The sequence below is a fragment of the Psammomys obesus genome, unplaced genomic scaffold, assembly GCF_907164565.1.
Source record: "Psammomys obesus unplaced genomic scaffold, mPsaObe1.curated_primary_1811, whole genome shotgun sequence".
Taxonomy (NCBI): Eukaryota; Metazoa; Chordata; class Mammalia; order Rodentia; family Muridae; genus Psammomys; species Psammomys obesus.
In genome coordinates this window covers 15,029,516-15,052,926 of record NW_026593286.1, presented here as the reverse complement: position 1 = coordinate 15,052,926, position 23,411 = coordinate 15,029,516, and positions in this window count along the sequence as shown.

Sequence of the window (23,411 nt, the reverse complement as noted above, 5' to 3'; positions counted from 1 at the left end):
GCCTGGCCTGTGTTACATGTGAGCCTATCATCCCGGAACCAGGAAGGTGGAGACAGGAAGGTGGAGACAGGAAGACTCATGGGGTCACTCAGAGCAGCTTTAGTCTATGTGGTGAGCTAAGAGTCCACTGAAAGCCATTGTCCCAAAGGTGGATGGCATTCCTGAGGAGGACACACAAGGTTATCCCCAGCTGCCACGTGACTGGGTGCACACATACACTGACATACACATGAACACGTACGCATGTCCCCACATCTTATTTAAAAACCAGTTCTGTTGGTGTGATAGAAATAAACGATCTCTTGGTACTTCGGGCAAAACACATTTTATTTACTAGTATTTATTTCTATGTAATTATGTAGGCTGTAACTGTGAACCTCTGGATTTTATGATATTAGTGAATATTATCATCGTTTTATTAACAAACAAGCTATATAAATGAGTCAGCGTAATCTCACTGGCTGAGAACAACGAACTGCAGGCCCAGGATTGATTGGGTCAGGCGCCTAACAAGGCACAGAGTTTGATTGTTCACTGCCTTCTATCAAGTTAAAATGTGTCTGTTTACTCAGACTACACAGTACATTAAAGAGGTATTGTTTGTACAATTCTGAGGATCCCAGGCACTGAGCAGCAGTAGACACAGAAAACATTGACTCTTTCTGCAAAAGTATAATGTTTTACTAAATTAAATCTTATAACCAGTCTTCAAAGCCTGGAAGGCAGTGTAAAGGTTTGAATGGGAAATGTTTTCCTATGTTCAGGCAATGGACAGCCTGTTCCCCCATCGGTGTGCACTATTTGCGGTGATAAAACCTTGCTGGAGGAAGTATGTCATGGGGGGAGGGGTGTTTAGAGAGTTCATAGCCTCACTCTACTTCCAGGTCACTGTCAGCTGAAGCCATGAGTCTCAGCTTGCTTCCCTGTCTCCCCACCATGATGGAGTTGAAACTCTCTGGGATGATAAGAAAAGTATTCCATAAATTGATTTTCACCACGGTATTTCAGCACATTTATTAACAGAAAGTAACTAATGCAGGAAACATGCAGAATTTTTAATGTGTTCTTTACAGGATGTTTTTTTCTTTTTTCTTTCTTTCTTTTTACAATATTCATATTTGTGAAAATTGGAAGCCATGTACTTTGAAATCACTGTATAAAATTTTCAAATGTGTCAAAATCATTGACAATGACATATTAAATTTTAGAGAGATACAGAAGTACACCTCTTTAAAATGACTTAATAAAATTTAAAATTCTAAAATATGATTTTATACATTGACATCTGGACAGAAATTGAATAGCTCATTACCCAGATACAGCTGAGTGTCTGTTAATGCCAGCTTTCTAATTTTTTTGAAGTAGAAATTGTAAAACTACTGTGTGTGTATATGTGTGTGTGTGTATGAATATCAAATGTTCTAAGTTTCTCTGTAGACAAATTAAGTCTACTAGAAATTCTCTACTATGATAAAGAAAACTATACCAAAAAAATGGACTTCATTTTATGACAAATTACCCAGAACATGAGATAAAGTTTTGAGCTTGCCAATATTTTAGAGTCCCATACTAAAGATATTAATAACGTAATGGACCAAAAAGACAACCAACCCCACCTACACAGCTTGCTACCAGGAGCTGCCTATCTTTAAATAAAAGGAAATGCGGTTCTTAAAGGAATACTTCTCTCCTGTAATCCTCAAATTGCTCCTTTCTGACTAACCACTGAGTCTCTCTGCCTGATATTTCTGGGTTTCTGGATATCCTCTGGTCTGTGGAGATGCTGGTGTGTGGCCAATCACCACTTTCTTCACAGAGGGTTCTGAAAGCAAATAGGGACACCCAATTATTCCTTGGGCTCATCTCAGTCACGGGGCCTCTTACCTTCCCCATTCAGCCTACTATTTCTTTGTTGCAAAGTTGTTCCCTGGGTTCTAGAGCCGGATTTGTGATTTTCATCATATATCCAGTGGCATGTGACAACCAACCTAACTGTGAAAAAAATTTATTTGCAGCCAAACAAACAAACAAACAAACAATGACTAGTGTTGACATTTTCTGATTTTCACATCTTATGTTTTTTTCATGTTAAATAATTATTGTATATTTTATATGTTTACTTGGAAAAAATGCCGATGGAGTTTTGCATGGTTTTCTCACAACTCTTCTAAAGTTTTTGAGATGAGGTTATTCATCTACCCAATGGGTTGCCCAGACTTAGCTCAATGTCTTTGGCACCATTAAGATTTTACTTTATTAGTTCAGTGATGGGTTTATTTTCTAAATTTCATCACTCAGTGACAATAAATCCCATGTTCTTTTTTGTCATCTTTGGTCATCTGCTTGATAGTCCTTCCACAATGTTTGAATGAAGACCTCCCTTTCTTCTTAGCACTTCCCTAGGCTAAGTTTTACAGAAACCCACTCACATTGCCAACCATCAAACAATGTCTTGATTTGTAATGATTGTGTAATCATTCTTTTTTTCTTGCCACTAAGCTAAAGGTGGACATGAGTGAGTCTTTCACTTGGGCAGTAACTCCAGGACCTTCAGATTATATTCCACAGGATAGCAAGGTCTTTGTGAGTCCACAAACATCTCTAACCTTTTTCATCCTCCTTCAATGTTAACTTTGAATTACCTCTGTATGATCTGACTGTGTACATCCTTTCAACATACACACACACACACACACACACACACACACACATCTCTAGAGTCGCTGGTGTGTCATAAACCTAGAATAATGTGAAAGAATCCACGAAGAAACTACTTCTTAACCTAAACAATAGCTCAACAGGATGGTTTTCAAAGGTGGGAGTCATGGGTGTGGAAAACATTTCTTTTTTGTTTGTTTTTGTTTTTTTAACTTTTATTAATTATACTCTATTCACTTTGTATCCCCCCATGAACATTTCTTGTTAGTAAACTCTATCATGCTCTTGATGCCCAAGGTGGCCAGGAATTGTTGTTACTTTGGCCACCATGACATTGTAGCCGTATAGTTGATAAGTACTTTTATCCCTTCAAAGATACTTTCATGCCTTTTTCACATTTGACCTCACAACTGCTTGTAAACTTTGGTGTTGACATGAGTGCAATCAATCCTCAGATGGGATACAAAATGTCGTCTTTATCTTTACATCAAGGTAAAATTGTGTAGAGTCAAAATTTTTCATCAAAGGTCTCTTTATATAGGCTGAGAAGACCATTTAGTTGGTAAAAATGTATGTCTTAGAGCTATGAGAGTCAGAATTCAATCTCTATAGTACACATTTTTTAAAGCCCAAATCTGGTGGCATATATTTATAATCCAAGTACTCAGAAATAGAAATGGGCAGATCCTAACCCATGCAGCCAGGCTAACCCTTTGCTGAGCTCCAGGTCAATGAGAGACATTTTCTCTGTGAGTGAAGCAGATAGGGCCTAAGAAACAATAGCTGAAGCTTTCTGACTCCCTCTACATGAATGTATACACATATGCACGCATACATACCCCCACATTTTTAAAAGTGTATGAGATGTAGCAGAAATGTGTGCATTTTATATGAAGTTAATCATACCAGATATCTAACCATGCTGGAAAGAGACCACTCTATTTTAAATCGGGCACCTGATTTAATTACCTTAATTAGTTTTGATTGGGTAGCTTTATATATTTTAATTCTGTGGTAGGGAACTTATTATCACCATTATTGTTTTATTTTTCTGATTACATACATAGTTAAATTTTCTCAAGTTAAATGTTGCTATGACAGAATGGCACTAAATCTTTCCCTTCACAAATGGGAGTGGATATGGCCAACAGAGGCTGAGCAATTTGCTTAAAGTCACAGCGAGGGACTGAGAGAAATGAATGCATACCTCAGGCTTGCCAATCCTGAGCTTTCTTTCCACTGGGTAGAGCCAACTAATTACTTTCTCTTCCAGGAACTGCTTGATCTCTATTGTCAGTCCTCAACCCTGTATTAAGGAGTACTCTGAACATGAGTCTGGAATCAATAAGCAAAAGAGCAACTATCCTCTGCCTTAATAAGAGTGGTGGGTGACTTGCTGTCCTTAACTTTGTGATGTCCATAGTAGATCACCTGTCCAAGAGCTTAAAATAGATCACTTTGTAACCAATAAGTCTTGCTGCTTCTTTTCTCAACCAATCTGTGGGATCACATGAAATGTTTTATTTTAATTTTTCTCCCCAACTGATTCTTATTTTATTCACTAGTTGGGGTGGTGACATGAAATGTTAAATACAAAAATAAAAAAAAAATTAATTGTATCTTTCGAACGTATGAGCCTCTGTTAAATGAAAAAGCTTTAAAAAATAAGTCTTGACAGAGAAGATAATTGATTGATTTTAAGTGTATTTTTACGATGGATAAATTCTTAAAGTAGTCATTAACTAATGGAATTATGGCAGTATGTGTGTGTGTGATTGCTGCCTCGCAGGGACAAGAGGTTGGAAAGTTCACAGACATCCTCACCCGTTGTCTCTCAAAGCTCTGGGAGATGGCCCAGCCCACTCTTCTGTGCTGGGAAGGATCAAGAGTCCTATTGATATTCATGGTCGTGGCCGTCTGAGCCTCAGTAGAACTCCTCAATTTGCTGGCTGCCTGTGGGATAAGGGGGAAAGAGAGAAGAACCCGCCAGTATGTCCTGTGCGGGAGACAACCAGTTAGCAATGGTGTGTAATTGGGTTCACAATTCCAGAAGGGGTCATTCTGACAAATGTTTCACCTAATTCCTTCAGGCTGTCAAAGATCAAGACATGTTAATTCTCTAAGCATCCTGGGCCTGCTCTCAATGGCGTGTTGCACACCTGCTGACTAGGAGTGAGTCTGTGACATAGACCTGAACTGAGAGGTTGCAACCCCTTTAACTAAGTATAAGGAGCCGCCTTCTAGATTCGATTGTATTATTTTATTTTTACTTTTAAATCCATTTGTGTATTTTTTGCTATGTGTATATGTTCCCGTGTGATCATATGCATGTCATATGCACATGCATGTCACGGTGGCTCGTGGAAGTCAGAGAGAAATCTTGAGTATTATATTTTCACTTTCCACCTTGTCTCTGCTTTGGTTGGTCACCATAAGCTGAGTGAGCTGGCCCAGGACCTTTTAGGGATTTTCACATTTCAGCTCCAGTCTCACAGCAAGCAGTCTGGGATTTCAGTCCTGCACTACTAGGCCAGACTCTGTATTGTTTCTGGTCCTCATGCTTGCTCAGAAAGCCCTTAACTCATTGAACCATCTCCTGAAATATCTATTTTGCTTGCTTTTGATTGGGACTGGTGGGCTCAAATACTAGCGCCTCTTGCTTCCTATGCAAGTGCTGAGCCAGTAAAGCCCATCTTCAAGCTACACCTTCTTTTTGATGAATGAAAGAGATCCTCATCAGTGTCCATCACCGAACTGCCCAGGGAGCCACCTACCTCTACACTGGGAAGGGTCCCTTGATCTTCACTCTCAGCTAGAGCCCATCATTCTTCCTCAGCATCTTGTGCATTGCTTGAGGAGGCCACCAAGACCTCATCACACTTCCAAGAAAATTCTAGTTGCCTAGGGCCTTCACTGGTGAACAGGCTTTCACTAAAGGTTTGGATGTCAACAGTGTTGTCAGGAGGAAGTAAAGAAACTTTGGACATTTGGAATTGGTGCCAATTTTGTCTTCAATAACAGACCGCAGCTCTCCGCTCTCCAAAAGTGTCCTTTGTTTTTTTCCATTCTCTGGATTCTCTCCACACCCACATTTTCCCCTTAGCGGTCATTGCTCTCTTCTTTGACTCATGTGTCTCCCACAGTGTTTCCTCTGTCTAACTGACAGGAATCTTCATCCTCATCTCTTGGTTGCTAGACAGAGTCTTCAGTTAAAAACACTGCTGCTTTACAAAAGTTACAAAATTAAATCTGAAGCTCTCAGCAAGTCAGCCTCACCCCTACACACCTACCTTACACGTGGAGGTCTGTCCTGAAGCACAGGCCTTGAGTTTCACATTGCCATGGAATGTAAAATATAACAGATTTTTTTAATTACTATTATTATTATTTCAATTGTGATTTGCTCTTCTATTTTACTAGGTGAGATAGAACTGAATTTTTGAACACCAAGTGTCTACTATGTGTGAGGCACATAGTGGGGATATTTAATAGTCTTGTCACATAAGAAACAAACCTGTGTATGTTTATTTTTATCTATTTTGGGGGGGTTCTTATATATACCACGCTTCTCCCCACTAAATCCCTTCCCACATGCCAAAACCAGGTAGGAGATACAGAAGGTTAATGGGGAGAGGAGGCATTGGATCTTTTTAGACTACTTCCTGCTGATTAGGGACGTTGAGTTCCTTGGGGCAAGTCCAACCTTCCTCTTGATATCTCCACCTTCTTCTTGACTCTTTTCTCTCCACCACTTGACAAACCAGCAACAGCAGTAGCAGGAACAGAAACCAGGAACAGAATGGGAAGCAAGAGGGGGAGCAGCAGCCATGTCTGTCTCTTAGGGTTCTGGTCTTTTTATACCCTCCCTAGATCCCCCAGAACTAAACTATCTTCAGCAGACTCACACCCTTGCCAGAGCATGCATGAGGGTAATCGTGTACTGCTGTGGACAATCTGAAGCAGCCCCATATCCCACACCTGAGATTAAAATGCGAACATGTTTACATAACATCGCTGGGTTTCTAAAGACGCAAAAATTCTCGCTACAAACCAGTTCTGTGTCTTTCAGTGTCACTGGAATGTTCCTGGCTTGCTCCTCTTTTTCTTTCCAGCATTTCTTTATACACTCTTCTACTTATCTTGTTAGGTTCCACCTCTGTTTTTATAGCAAGAAAAGAAAATATAATTTAAAATAAAACCCTAAATCCAGTGATAACAGAAACAAGAATTTGATTTTCTATCCTAGTAAATTTATTATCATATATAAAATAGAATTAACCCGGAAAATCATCTATTTGAATGAAGAGCATAAATAAAATCTTCTTGAGTGTCTTATTAAACAGTAGGTATATGAGATGGGAGGTATTGATGCTTTTAAAATAATTAGGTAAATGCCTCATTTCCCTACATGGGTGGCTGAGGACTTAAGCTGGCAAAGACTGTCTAGAGGCCATGGTCCATTTTCTCACACACTAATACCTCCCAATTTCTTCAATTAATATTTCAATATCATTTAGATCATTAACTCTCATCCTCATTTTTAATACCATGCTCCCCTTCACCTCACACACTAATGTGTTTCCATGTCTTATTGAACATTCACACTGTGCCAGGCGCTGCTTGAATAAAAACTTAGTTGTTATCCTCTAATTCTTTCTTCTGGAAATCTTTCTCAATTACAGGCTTCCTTCCCTGTAGTCACTGAGCTAGTCCAGGCAACATGACCCTAATCAGGCTTTTCTTCTTGTTCATCTGGCCAGCTACCCTCATGCCCTATTTCAAACCTTCTTGCACAGTCATTACAGTCCCATTTGGATACAGTGGTAGACTTGTTGAATTCCCTTGATCGAAGTAAAATTTCTCCCCACTTTTTAGCCCCAAAGGTCCAGAATTGAGAACTTACAAAGTTCTCCATAAACTTCTTGTCTCTTTCTTCTCACACTCTCTCTACAGACTAAACACAATGTAGTGCTTTGTGTTTGTGGAGAAATTGTTCTGTCCTAAATTTCAACTAGGTTCGCAAGCCTCTCAAGGTGTCTCTTCAGGTGAAGAAGTCAAGATCCTAGAAAATCCTGCACTACTGAGCACAGTTTCCCCTTCATTCCCAGGGGGACATGTCTAACTGCAGAAAGCACCTGTTCCTATCTGCAATTCCTTGCTAGCTTCGCTTTGACAAAGTGGTTCAATTTATGTAATTACAGAATCTGTTTAGCATATCTGAGCTAAGTTCTTCAGCTTCTTTTTTTCTTTCACCAATAACAAATTATTTTGCTAAGTAGAATCATAAGTAAGCTTTGGGTAGTCTTTTCACTTACTGTAATTTTTGTGACACACATGCTCTATTAAGTAGTGTCCCCTCTGTGGAGGATAGCTGCATCTTTATCCCTTAAGCTATAAATACAGTGAATATAGCAAAAGAGGATTTGCTGATGTTATTAAGTTAGAGGTCTTCTGATAGAAGATTATATTGGGCTATCCAGGTCAACCAATATAATCACAAGGGTTTTATAAGAAGGAGATAAGAAATCCATAGAGAAGGAGGATGAGTGATCATAGAAGAAGAGCTTGGAGTGATGTCTTATGCCAATGAATTTAGGCAGTTTCTAGACTCTGAAAAAGAAAATAGAATGAATTCTGTCCTAAGCCTCCAGAAGAAAGATAGCCTCAATAACATCTTGATTGTATTCTTACATTCAATAGAACTGTAATAACAAACGTGTGTTGTTTATTCGTGATATTGGAATAATTCATTCTTGAAGCAATTCCCAAACCAAATCAATCTATATTGTGTGCATATGGATTGTTTGTGTCTTTGAACCACTAAGTAGTAGTACACATTACGAAGGTACTATTTCTTCTAGTCATTTACCTATTTAAAGGTATTGTGTCACTTCCAGGCTTGGGCTATTATAAATAAAAAATTTGAACACATTTTGATGCAAATTTTTAGTGGACACACACTTTCATTTCTGTGGGAAGAAGTCGCAAACTGTGGCATGCATGCTCTGCTCCATCAAATAGGTAATGTAGTTTTAAAAAATAAAAAGTAGAGGAAAATGGGACATCATTTTACCAAGTTAATCATGTCTTAGCCATATGACCTAACCATTGCATTCTATTTTTCCATATATTCCTTGGGAATTGAAGACAACATATTTTTTATCATATTCATTCCCATCCCCAAACTCCTCTGAGATCTTTCCCCAACTTCCTACACACCCAATTTAATGTTATCCCACTTTATTTGAAAATGAAAAAGACTTCAGTTTTTTTAAGTCAATTCCTGAGTATGGGACCTACCCTGGAGTGGGGTTGATATACCCATTGTCACTCCATTGAAGAAAACTGACCTTTTCTCTCCTCATAACTATCATTCGCCAGTATCTCTTTGTCTAGTGGTGAAAGTTCATACCCTCTTTCTCTCCTCAGAGCTGGGAGTTTGTCTTGTTTTATAGGTGGTGTCTTGATCTCTGTGAGTTCATATGTTCATCTTCCTTGTTCCATCGGGAAAACAGAATACCCTGTTTCCTTCAGAGTATCCACCACCTCGATCCCACAATCTTTACTGCTTCTCTCCCATATAGATCCTTGAGCCTTGAGGAGAAAGGTGTGATAAATACTTGCTATTTAAGGATGAGAATTCCAAAGTCTTTTATTGTCGGCATGTTGACAAGTTGTGGGGTTCTGTGTTAACTACTATCTTCTGGAAGAAGAAGCTCATTCGATGGAGGTTGAGAGAGGCACTAAATACTTTATTGTAATATTCAGTTAGAGGCGAATAGCTGTATTTTACTTATAGCCTAAGACCTCTTTAGCCCCATTTTTTTAGTACCATTGACAGTATCAGATATGGGTTCGATCTCACAGAGTGGGCCTTAAATCCAATCTCTTTAAAGTGATTGGTTACTTACATAATATTCGTGCCATTATTGCAGCAGTAGGTCTGTCTTGCAGTCAGATGGCGATTGGAGCTAGCAGCGTTCTTAGGTGGATGACACTGATGATTAATTTTTCTCCTAGTGTGCACAGCACATTCTAGCACTATAAATTGTAATGAATAAGGATGGAGCTTTTAGTTTAAGATAAGCTTTATTTCTCTGTGTTGTGTGGCAAAAACATGATGGTCTCACCATCGAGTCCTGGAGACTAACTATGACAATTAGCAATAGCTTATAATGTCTGGAAGGTCAGTGGGACTCCACTGGCCAACAATTCAGAAAAGATGTAACCAATTCCTGAAAATGTCTAGATAGTGCATTGCATCTCCTAATATATGGTTATTACATTCTAACTTTTTAATATATGTATATAGATATATATTTAGGAGCTTCTACAGTAGTAGGTTTCCACGTTTTTTTTTCAAAAGGATTTTACTGTTAACTTTTATTTGAAGACAAAGTCTCACTCTGAAGTCCTGACTGTCCTTGAACTGGTGGCTATTCACCTACCTCAATGTGTTGAATTACAGGCATGAGCCTCCATGTTTGATATTTCCAGAACTTTCATTCTAAAATATACTGACATAAAATGGCGAAAACATTTATCATGACAGTTAGGTAGCATAGACTTTTCTGTCTTTGTGTCCCTTATGGACTGGCAGTTAGGAAATACAATTGACGTGACCTATAGCACTGGCTTCCACACATGGCTCTCTTGTGGCTGGCAGCTTGGTGCTTTCTATTGAGAGTAGGCCTCAGTTTCTCAAATGTGCCTTGAATATCTTCACAAATGCCACTAGCTTTCCCGAGTGAGTGATTCAAGGAGATAAAGCAAAGAAGTAGCTTCAGTGTCTTATACAACTAAGCTTGAAAGTTTCTCATAATATTATCCTTGGTATCTAACTGGAAATGTGTATATCCACAATTTAGTATAGGAGGGGACTGAAGACAATATGAAACCTAGAAGGTGACTATTTAGGATCAACATGGAAACTGAGCACCACACTGATCATTTCGTCTTATGAGTTGTTTTATTTATATCAGATCAAACCTAGGGGGAAAACTTTATTCTAGGGTTCTGCTTTTCATCCTTTTGACTGTCTACATCATTAGTCTGTGATATCTCTGTGGGTGTGCCTCCTGAGAGAAAAAATTAACAAATGATAAAAAATTGCAGATGGAGATCACAGATACCACCAAGCTCTCATTTACCATCACCGAGACAGACACTCCTTGTCAGAGTCCCTGGGAGCAGGAGCAGAAGCTACTGTAGCTGTACAAAGGAAGTGACTTACCGTAGGTATCTGATTTCTGATTCATATATTCCAAGTGCACCCTTCAAGAATTGCTATTTGAAAGAAGGTTGCTCAGTCCTTGAAATATAGCATGCTTGGGGAAGTTGCTGCCAAACTGTGCTGTCTACTGCCATAAAATAAATCACTTTCCTTTATGAGAAAGATTGATGTCAGTTTGGTTTAATGTGTCACTTTTTTTTTTATTATTTCATAGTCATTTTGTGCCATTTTTTTAATGCCTGGCACTAGAAGGAAAGAAACACAACAAAAACCTAAAAGAAGCATTAGGACACTTTTGCCATGTGAAAAGCCACAGCACATTCCACTGCTTAGATAGAAGATAAAAATAGTGTAGAATTTATGGAGTAAATCTACTGAAAGGGCAGCACAGAGGTCTTAATATATTCAATTATCCAGAAAAACAAATTGATTTTGTTTTTGTTAATAGCACTGAGGTATGCATGCCACTATTTTAATTAAGGCAGTTGGGAACACATGTGTTCAATCCATGCCTGTGCTTTCCTCAGGGAACAAGTCAAGCTCTATGATAAAGCACAACGAAAATAATTTATATGTAGAAGAAAACATGCAGTACTGAAGCCTGGACATTTGCAAATCATATAATCAATCCCAAGGTGTATTTAAGTAAGAGACTTGACTATTAGGACTTATTCAAACTTCCTAGTGGTGGCGGGAACTTTTCGTTAGCGACTGAGGTCACCAATTCTCCAAGACCATAAGGAAGCCAGTGTAGAATAAACGATGGAGGATGAACTTCCAGTCATGTGCTGAGAATCACAGGTAGGGAAAAGGGGGATGCCCTACCTCTATGTGACCCTACAGCTGCCAAAAGACTGTGAATAATTTCTAATATACTCCCTTCTAGATAGTGAGATGGTAATTGTCTCCTTCTAGAGAAGTCAGGCCTGAGAAGAGAATGATCCCTAGAGGTCAAGTTTAGTCACCAAGTTTCTGTCTAGTCCAGGACAAGAAGAAAGTGGGTGAGGGTCCTGACCTTTTTGCTTCCATCTTTGTTTTTTGTTTTTTTTTTTTTTTTCAAAATGTACTGTTGCATCAAGTACAAGTTTGGGACTGGATCTTATGACTTCCTCCATGAAGAATATACTATGATATTGGTCCTCCTAGCAAGGGTCCAGCCCATGGGTGAGGACAGGGGGTCGGGTGATCCGAGAGCACAACAAAACAACAGATTTAGTGTATTAGTTTTGTGTAGCACATGAGCAAGCTGGAAGCTGACCAAACCTCTTCAGATCTTCACTGCAGCTCCTGCTTTCAAGTCTTTCCTAAGCAGCGCAAAGGACAGCTGAAGAGAACACTGTCATCTGCTCTGCCACAGACGAAATATCCCATGTAAGTGCTACATCCAACAGAGAAATCTGAGCTTTCTTTTTTTTCCTAAGAGGAGAAAGAACGTTTCCATTCTATTCTATTTCACTGGAAAAAAATATATAAATATGTACAATTTAAAAGGTACTAGAAACAACATTTTGAAACTATTCATTTTTCAGGTAATTTACATTGATTTCTCTTCCATGTTCCATTTAGTTTTATTTTAATGACTGTTTATTTTAATGGCTTATATATTGGTCAGGATAAATGAAGGTTCACCAATGAACACAAATAAACACCTCCAATGGCCAGATGACCCAGATTTGATACCTTCTTCCTATAGGGAGGCAAGAGATTCCATGCAGGAAATCAGGCAGAATCTAACTATTTTCCTGGAATACCACAAAGGTTTTCAATATAGGAGAAAGGAAGAATAAGCTCCAAGTATTCAAAGGTCCATCAAAAGAGAAATTTTAATATTAAGATTTTTTAATGTTTTATTCATGGTGTGTGTGTGTGTGTGTGTGTTTGTGTGTTCAAAGAGGCCAAAAGGTGCCAGATCCCCTGGAACTGGAATGATGGACAGTTGTAAAAGTTTATGCTCTAAAAGGGAATCATGAGAAGGAAGAAGAGAGCTTAAGAAATGAGAAGAGGTAAATGGAGCACATGAGACATTAAAAGAGATGGAAGGCCGTCCAGAGGAAGCAAAGAGACCAACAAGAGTGAGGACAGGTGGATGTGGCAGTGTATGAGCTGGACAAATAAGAACAATTTATGTATGCAAATAGTATGCATGATGAAGCCATTACTTCATAAAACCTAGTTTTTAAATAGTTAATTTTATAGCTGGGGAGATGCCTCAGGGGCTAATGTACTTAACCTGCAATCATGAAGACTTGAGTTAAGGTCATCTAGAACTAGGCACAGTAGAGCACATAGGCAACAGCAACACTGGGGGAAAAGGAGGAGTCAGGATCCAGGGCTCTGCTGCCCATCCAGCCTAGCTGGACCAGTGTGCAACAGATTCAGTGTGAGTTACTGTCTCAAAGCCTAAGGTGGAGGGCTGGGAAAATGGCCACACACATGTCATTCCAAGCCTGGAAGGCAGAGACAAGATCCCTAGATTAAGGTACCTGTCAAGGCTTGCCATATATGACAGCTCTGGGCTTGTTTGAAAGTCCCTGTGTTGGGGCTCAAGGGGTGGGTCAGTGCTTTAGAGGACCTGGTTTCAAGTCCTAACATTCACATGGCTTACAACTCTCTGTAACCCTAGTCTCAGGGGATTCAGTACCCTTTTCTAGCCTCTGTAGTTAACAGGCATGCAAGTGGTTACATAAACATGCAGAGAGAAAAAAAGAAACACCAATATATATAAAATAAAAACATTTTTAAGGAGACCCTGCCTCAATGAAAATGATAGAAGAGCAAGTGAGTCTTGATACGGGTTCTCTGTGCATACGTCTGAACACAAATACAGGCATTCATGTCACATTACACAGATAAATAAAAAAAAAAAAACAAATATAAAGAAATTATTGAAGATGAGTCTTTCTTGTGTGTACATATCCACGCACATGCCCAAACACACACACACACACACACACACACACACACACACACACCACACAAGTTGTTAATTTGTGGCCAAACTTTCTTCAAGAGGTTGTGAAGTATAATTAAACTCTATTCAAACAAAAAGAAAATGATAAATATTAGGAGCCCATCATTCATGACTGTCACAGCCCCAGACAGCTCTAACATCCACACTTCCTAAAAAATTGCCTGAGCTTGTCTTTAGTTGACCTTTTTACTATTTGAACTTTTGCTTAGAGAGTAAAAAACTGTCAGGCACTCACCTGAATCTATTTAACACATAATCAGACATCTTCTCTTTTTCTTTCTTTGTCTCAATTCTTGCACTTTTTTCACATTTTTCTAGAAAGAACATATGTAAATGCTGAGTTGTTTGTCAAGTTATGGCTCAAAATTACAATATGTTTACTTTGAGAATGTGCCTCAGTGGTAAGGGAGCTGTCAGCGTGAATGGGAATGGGGGGAAATCCTAAAAGGGACCCTGCATTCACACAGTAATTAATGAGGGGAAAGCGCCATCAGCAGGGTGGTAGGATTGGAGGTCCACACCACTGCTGCTCCCAGAAGTTCAGCTAGCAAGTAGTTCCCAATCAGAGAAAATGAAACTTGAATTAAGAACTTCAAGCACTTCCTCATTGCTTGTCGGCCCACAGGGAGGTCAAAAAACAGTGAGACACAGAGTAGCAGAGCTAACTCGGGTGTGAATTCTAATGATCTTTTATTTCTGTCCTCTTCAGGAATTTATGCCGATGAAGAAAACTAAGTAGAGTAAGCCGGCAAATGTGTTATGAGAGCTGAAGGCAGTGTCCCATGCCCTCTGTAATCCCAGCTACTGAGAAAGCTGAGGCAGGAGGATTGCATGAGCCCAGGAGTCCAAGGCCAGCCCACACAGTGATATGCCATCTAATATGTAATAGAGAGTACTTTGAAATGATGTGATCATTATAGTCATCTCCAATGGAAGCAAAGGATGTGCTTGTTCAAAATTACCTAAGCTTCAGTCATGGAGCGATTGACAGAACGCGAAAGAGTAGCCGTGCCCTCTTTGGCTAATTACCCTCCAAGTACTACACGTACGAGTGGGAGGAGATATCATTGCGACAACCTAGTCTTTTCTTTTGCCACAAAGTAGCCAGGAGTTGTGTAACTCTAGCTAGCACAGATAACCTTTCTATCAAAATTGCCTCGTAAGTAAGAAGGATATTTTTAGTTTTCTTATTTAAAGCACAAGGTTATGACACAATGCGTATGTAAAGGTCCCTTGAAAAACAAAATGAAAATTACCATAAATGATCAAAGTATGTTTGATCCCCATGATAAACAATTCATAGGACATGTCATCAATATTCAAAGTAATAAAAACCTGACATTTAGTTTGGGCTTTCAGGACTGATAAAATATTCTATTAGATTTTTATAATAAATCCCATCAAGACTGGAATCATTTCCTGAATGAATAAAAATGTAATGTAATATTTGGAAAAAAAATATTAAATTGATAGGGACTGATCCAAATTTTAAACATTTCTTTTGAACACACACACAAACATACATACACACATACACACACACATATATCATTTAATGAAAGGATTATGTCATGGACAGTTGGTTAGGCCTCATTTAAGAACTTTTCAAATTAAGATAATCACTTTTAATTCCAGAGTTTGTCATTTTGTAAGTCACTGTAATTTTCTATTAATTTTAAATGTTGACCTTTTCGCCAGTCAGAATATTTTCTAGCAGCTTAATTATTCCTCAAGTATTTGAATTAGTCTGTCAATAACCAAAATAAAAGCCAATACTCATAAATTCTCTGTCATTTTAATGAAGTCATGTAAATCTGAAAATGAAATGACTTTCACTTCTTCCTTTTGAATTTTAGTCTTAAAACTGCTTGATGAATCAGAGCAGTGAAAACCTTAGGACTCCCCCTCCCCACAAAAAATTAAGAAACTTATGATCGTCAATCATCCTGTCACCCTTTGGCAGATGAAATCCTCATATTCCCTGCAAAATCTAATGAGGAGGAAGCCTAGCCCTTTTGTTTCAACAAAACAGCTTATTCGGAAAGTGCTAGCAAGTTTCCAGCATTCACTAAACACTTTACTCCTTCCAAGACTGCCCAAAGAAAGGTAAAATACACAATATCTCACCCTGTAGGGACTGACAGTCTTATCTCTTTTAACTAATGCCAAATTTACATGCAGTAAAAATCCAGATATTAAATATACAAGTATGTGGACACTGGCAAGCACGTCCATTTGTATATAACTGCTGATGTGGTAAACAAATGGTATTGGGTTAATAACATTTATTATTAGCTCTATAATTAACGTGGCAGTATCATCCTGCTATCATAATCAATAAAGGACACAGACTCCTGATAGATTTTATAATGCTTTATTCCACCTATGCTATTTCATATCTCCCAGTCCCCATCCCATTCCATGTGCATTAATCATTCCTAGTTGGGCTACCTCCCATCCATAATTGTGTAAATACTTGCTTATTCTTCCTCTGGATCATTCCTTTCCATGCTATTCTTGGAGTCCTTCCTCCTGGCCAATGTGGTTTCTTTTCCACACTAACCTATTGTGGTTTCCTCCTTCTCCACTTCCTGTCCTCTCTCTCCTCAAAATCCTCTCTCTCCAAAGCTGCCAAACCTTAGCTCTGACCACCGCACCTTTGCCCTGCCCAGATGTGCTGGCCTTCTATTGTTCAAACAGGAGTAATATCTTAGGCAAGGTTTACACTAGGACAGATGTATGTGAGAATGGACTCATCCAGGCATGGACCAGATCTTAGGGGCCAGTAATTACTGTTAAAATACATAGCACCAGACCAACCCCCAACAAACTGCTATACAGTAAGATATACATACTTTGTACCTCTTTGCTTCTTGACATAGTCCCTAAAACCTTTACTGTACTTTGAATGGTAGAGAGACAATTGAAACATCTTACACAGAAACCCTAAGTCTCTTTTTGATTCCTTACGTGACAGGACCTAAAGTTCCTTAAGGTTTCAGAGGTGACTCTTACTGCGTTCTCTAGTACACATCAGGACAGTCATCAGAAACACCAAGCTAGGAATAAAGGGTTAGAACTTTCAACCCCACCTCTACCCTCCAAAGAGTGAAGAGGTGCTGGACATTGGGTGGGTTAGTAGCTGATCATAGATACATGGTGAGCTTTTATAAAGTCCCTAAGTTAAAGGACTAAGAGAGCCCCTGGATTGTTAACATGTCGACATGACTGGAGGGTGACAGACGCACTTGTGTTCTGAGTCCTTCCAAACCTAGACATACGTAGCACTTCAGCTGAGCCGGCAAGCCTAGCCTTGGTGGCGTTCTGTAGACTGAGCCAGCCACTGATGTTGAGTTCTCTACTTCTCAGAGCCACTACAGCAAATTCTTCACCATGACAAGGTGCTTCTGGGGAACGCTGGTGTGCAGACAGGTTGGATAGAGGTGCGTGCATTTCAGGTGTGGGGCAGTCTCATGGGACGGAGACATTTACCTCTGGTATCTGAACAGACTCGGCGCTCTGCTGGAATTGAACTGAATGACTGAACACCCAGATGGATGTGAGGAATTCCCCATATTTATTACCAGAAGTATAAGGAATGGGTCTCGCTCAGTAACCAGCAAACCACTGAAGATCTGAACTATGTCATCAAGCCGGTGCGATTTTCCCATCAGCGCCCCCCCCCCCTTCATGGACACCTACTCCCCAGACTTCTGCCACAATGTGTTATTTTGACCTATTTTTAGAAATGCATAGGGCCAGACTCCTAAGATCTACATTCTCCGGTGGCTGACACTATTTTATTTTCACATAGTACAAAGGTATCAGGATGTATCAATGTTTCTTATGTTCCTATAGTTTATTATTTTGTTACTAAAGTACTATTCCATTATTAATGTGACTATTTCTTATATGTCCTTGAAATGTGCAGTTATTTCTTGTTGTGGCTGTATAGAGAGAATTTTTCAAAGCAGGGTCTCACTAGATAGCTCTGGCTGTACTGGAACTCACTATGTAGATCAGGTTGGACTTGAACTCAGAGATCTACTTGCCTCTGCCTCCCAGGTGCTGGGATTAAAGGTGTGTGTCACTGTCACTGTGACCAGCCCATGACTATATTTAATAAAAATGAGATTCATAGTATATGTATATAATTTTTATGAATATTTATGTTTACTTCATTTGGATAAATACTAAGTAAGGAATAACTGGTTTTTATGGTAAAAGTATGCTTGATTTTAAAAAGTATTTTCAGTGATTCCATAAAATGGCTGCATCATCTTACACCTCACCCAGGAATATTGATCCATCCAGGTGCTTCTTGTCTTCATCAACATTTGTCATTTTCCATGAAGTGTCTCATTGCTCTTATCAAAATGCTTATCAGCCATTTTATATTATTTTATTTTTATATTTTATTTTTTGAAGTTTTTGTTAAAATGAGGAGTTTAAACAAATATGTTGGATATAAGACCTTGATCATATATTTGATACAGATGGAGATTAGTATCAAATATTTCTCTCAGTTTTGACTTGTTTTTCTTTTCATCTTAATATTGTTTAGGAGAATAACTATTTGATTTTTGGTGAGATTTAGTCCATAACATTTGTGGCTACTGATTTTTGTAACCTCCCCTGTAATATCTTAAAGATATTTCAAATTTTTCGATAGTACTTTTAATTAACCTTGTATGTACAATGAAGAGGAAATCAATACTCATATTTGTTCCTTCATTTGTCTGGTTGATACTATACTATGAATGGCTAGAACCTACTTCTCCATGTCAATGAAAATGCCCTCTATAGTTGTGACTATTCTATGAGCCTATTTGATTAAAACAAGGGTTTTAATTCTCAACATTATTTCAATCCAGGAATCTAGTGTTTGGGGCCAGGCATTGACTACCTTCCAAATGTTGGCAATTTTCCATCACTGTTAATCTCCCAGTATTGTAGCAAGCATCCTTCCCCTGCACTTTGAAGATTCTCAGCATGGGTAAACACAGTTCAGCTGTTAGCCAAGAATGCACTGGAAGGTCCATACAGAATGAGTCAGAGCTTGTCTTCACTGTCTCCTTTCTTATTTGTTTGTTTGTTTAGGACAGAGTTTAGCCATAGTCCTGGAACTCCCTCTGTAGACCAGGCTGGCCTGGAACTCACAAAGATCTGCCTGCCTCTGCCTCCCAAGTGCTGGGAGGAAAGGCGTGTACCACCATGCCCCGGATGCCATGATTCACCCCCCTTTTGATCACCTTCAGTGCCACTTGCTGCGGGCTTACCTTCTCAGCTTTGTTAGTGTCCTCCTCTGAGTGTATCAGTTTGGGATATATTCCCAAATAAAGTCAGGCTAAAAGAATAAGGTGTTGTGTGTGTGAGTGTGCATGTGTATGTGCCTGTGCTCACTCGTGCCTGTGTGTTTGTGTGTGTGTGTGTGTGTGTGTGTGCGCGTTTCTACATAAGACAGTCTTTATTGACTTGCATTTGTCTAGACTTCTGATCGCAGTGAGAAGGTACTGATTTAGTGTCATTCACAATCAACATGGCTAACACACTTACTGCAGTCACAGCTTTAAAGAGTCATATGGGGGCTGAGGATTATGTAGCTCAGCGGGTCGTTTGCTTTCCTAGCATGCGCAAATCTGTGTATTCAATCTCTGGTGCCACTTACAGTGAGTGGGCCTGGTTATGCACTCCTGCAATCCCAGTGCCTGAGAGCGGAGGCAGGTGGATCAAAAGTCCATGGTCCTCCCTTCTTCCCTTCAGACTCTGAGTACAGCCTGTGCTGGGAACCCTGTCTCTAAATAAATAAATAACAGACAAATATTTTATGTGTAACTTTTGAATTTTAAAAAGAAATATTACACCAGTGTGCACGCCTGCTTGCGTGTGTGAGGAGATAAACTACTGTTGAGAAATTCAAAACAGACCTCCTACAATAACTCATTTTAAGCTTATAATGGGAAGTGGAAGTGAGGGGTCTGAGGTAGTTAGAGAGAGCGTAGGAGATTTTAAGTGCTCTGTTTTTAAATTACGAAGCATGAGGGCAGGATGAGATGCTCTTGCCAAGGACTTGGTGCGTTCAGCTCAAGCATGTGTGAAAACACCATTATTTTCCTTTTCCCTAGGAGCCTATCCTATCAGCTCTTGATTCAATGAGAAGGACAGACCTTGAACACCAAGGACTGCTAGCGGGTTGAATGTGTATACAATTCTATGTCAGCTCGTTCTTGTCTCTAAAACACGGCAGGTCAAACTTACAATCTGGAGATTAATTTGGTGTTGCAATTTTTTTTTTCCAGAATTTAAATGTAATTTTAGATTGGGATTAACTGAGTCATTTTACTGTCTTAGTTCTATTTTAAAATTATCGTACAAAGCGATTGATTTTTATTGTGGCGTTTTCATAAATATATGTAATCATACTTTGTTCTCATTCATAGCTCTCTCTTCTACTGCTCTATCCCATAGCCCCTGTTATCCCTCCCTTTGTCGCTTCCACCCCGAACTGGATCCCCTTCTTGCTCTCTGCTTTCATGTCACATGTATTCTATCACCTGCTCCCCTCAGTTTTCTTCCTTCTTTCTCATGGTTTCGGTCTACTTTCATCACACTCACACACTCACACACACACACACACACACACAAGTTTGGATTTCATTTATGAGAAACAATATTTGGCATTGTGCTATGGTGGTCCATCTCTTTCTGACACAGGCTTATTTTGCTGAACACAATGACCCCTAACCTCAGTTCCATCTATCTTCCTGAAAATATGCTTTTATTTTTTCTTTATGACAAAATAAAACTCTGTCATGTACATATACCGCATATTCTTTACACAGTCACCTTGTGTTGGACATTTTGGCAGAGTCTATTCCCCGGCTGTTGTGAGCAGCAATAAACATAGATGTGAGAGTAACACTGGGCTGTGTTGACCTAAAGTCCCTCACAGTGCGCGTACATGGGAGTGAAATTGCCGGGCTGCGTGGCAGTTCCACTTCCAACTCTTTGTGGAGTCTCCAGAATGATTTCCATAGTGGCTGCACTAGTTCGGGTCCCACCCAGGAGTATGCACAACAGGTCCCTCTTTCCATTTGTTTTCTCGTTTTATGCATGGAGTTGCAAAGCAGTTTTAACTTGGATTTTCCTCAGGGCTAACATATTGAGCCCCTATTTCTGTATTCATTGGCCATTAGTATCTCTTCTTTGAGAACGATATTCAATTCATTAGCCTACTTATTAACTGGGTAATTTGAGGGTCATCTGGTGGTCACTCTTCTCAGTTCTTTATATATTCTAGGTACTAATCTCCTTCCACATCCTCTGGGACAGTGCTTCTCAACCTTCCTAATACCGTGACCTGTTCATACAGTTCCTCGTGTTACAGTGACCCCCGCAACCATAAAATTAGTTTTGTTGCTACTTCATAACTGTAATTTGGATACTCTTATAGATACTAATGTAAATATCTATGTTTTTCCATGGTTTTAGATGACCCCTGTGAAAGGTTCATTTAATCCCTCCAAAAAACGGGTAGTGATTCACAGATTGAGAACCACTGCTCTAGGCCATCTCTTCGCTCTAGTGTTTCCTGTGCAGAAGCCTTGCAGTTTTACGTGGTCCCACTTGTCAGCCTTGGGGGGGGGGGGATACATCATATGTTACTTGAATGTCTCTTTAGAAAGCCAATTCTTATGCATATTCTGAATTATCTTATCTCTCTTCCTTAATAGCTTGAGGTTTATTATACTAAGATTTCTTAATTCATTTTATGTATTTTTTCTGTTTACTAAGCCGCACAGCTTTAGCTTCATTCTCATACACGTAGAAACTCAAACTTCTCCGCACTGTCAATTGATAAGGGTCCCTCTTTCTCAATGTAGGTTTTGAAACCCTTGTTGACAGTTCAGTGGCCAGAGCTCTACAGGCATACGTGTGGGTCTTCTACTACTTTATAGTGCATCTAACTATCCTTTTTGTGCCGTATCATACAGACTGCGCTATTTTGCCTGTGCAGTACAAGGAAAAATTAAGTTTCATGCCACATACAGTATTGCTCTATTGGATTTCAGATGGCTTTGTGTATTTGGGAACTTCCGTGCTACCGTGTAAATTTCATATTTTAAATTATTATATGAATAATGTCTTTAGAATTTTGATTGTGTAGGATCATGTCAACAACCCCTAAGGATACTTTAGCTTCCTCTTTTTCTATTTGCATCACTTTCTGTTTCTTTTTTTCTTTTGTCTTATTGCTCGAGCCAGAATTTCAAGTATTATATTAAATTTAAAAAAAAGTTAGAATTCCTCCTCTATGTCCTGCTTTCAGAGGACAAGCTTTCGAGTTTCCCCCTTTCACCCTATGTTGGCTACATGTTTGTTACATGTAATTTTTATTATGAGTTATGTTCTTATGAGCTGTCTTCTGTTTTTAGTTTCTTCAGTGCTTTTATTGTGAAGAGGTGGTGATTTTTTTAAAGACTTTTCTGCATCTGTTGAGATAATAATGTGACTTCTATTCTTAAGTCTGGTTATGTGATATATGACATTTATGGATTTAACTGTATTGAGCCAACGTTGCATCCTGGGAATGAAATTAATTTGGTCTTGGTGGGTGATTTTCTTAATGGTCTGAAATTCAATATTTCCATGTTTTATTGAGAAATTTTGGGTCTACAGCTCAGTATGTATGTGTAGGTATGGGTTTTTATATTATTTTAATATTACCTACATAAAATGAGTTTTGTAATCTTACTTTCTTTTATATATTCTGTAACATTGGTGTTAGCGCCTCCTTAAAAGTTGGTAAAATTGAGCAGCAACCTACCTAGCCCTTTCACGGGGGTGGGGGGGTGGACTTTTTGTTATGGATCTATACATTCTTCATTTGTTTGGTGTCTCATCTAAAGTCCTGAAATGTACCCATTCTTCTATATATTTTAGTTTGGGGAATGTACTTGTATCTTAAGTTACTTTCTCAGCTCCCTCTATCCAAGCTTTAACTGGTTGTTCTCTTAATCACATACAAAATTATCACATATTTAGGCATCTGCGTTTTCCTTTTTCTATTCATCGATGTTTGAGAGTAGTGTTGTGTCCACCCTGACCTCCGCCTCTTTCTTCTGCTTGGCCAAGCCAGTGGGTGATAGGTAGGCTTGTGTGAGCCGTGGCTTTGTTTGAGAGCGGAACATCAATCACTCCTACCCGTGCGACCCAGCTTACCTTCTGAGTGAACCGTCTGGCTCCTGCACTGCTACTGGGAAGCGGTGTGGCTGTAGCTACGTTTGGCTTGGCTCCTCTGCTTATGTCTCTCTTCTCTCATTTGGTACTTTCCAGCCTTCCTTTCGTATCTTTTGTGACTTTCCAAAGCTCCTCCCTTCACTCTTCCTTATAGGGACTCTTCTCCTTAGCTAGGTCACGCAAAAGAAGTTTCTCCCAAGTAGCTCTACACTCCCAAGAAACGATTTACACTCATTTCTTCCAGAAACACTAGTCTCTCGTATTAATTATCTCTATAAAAAAAAAGTTCAGTAAAACACATTCGTCAGT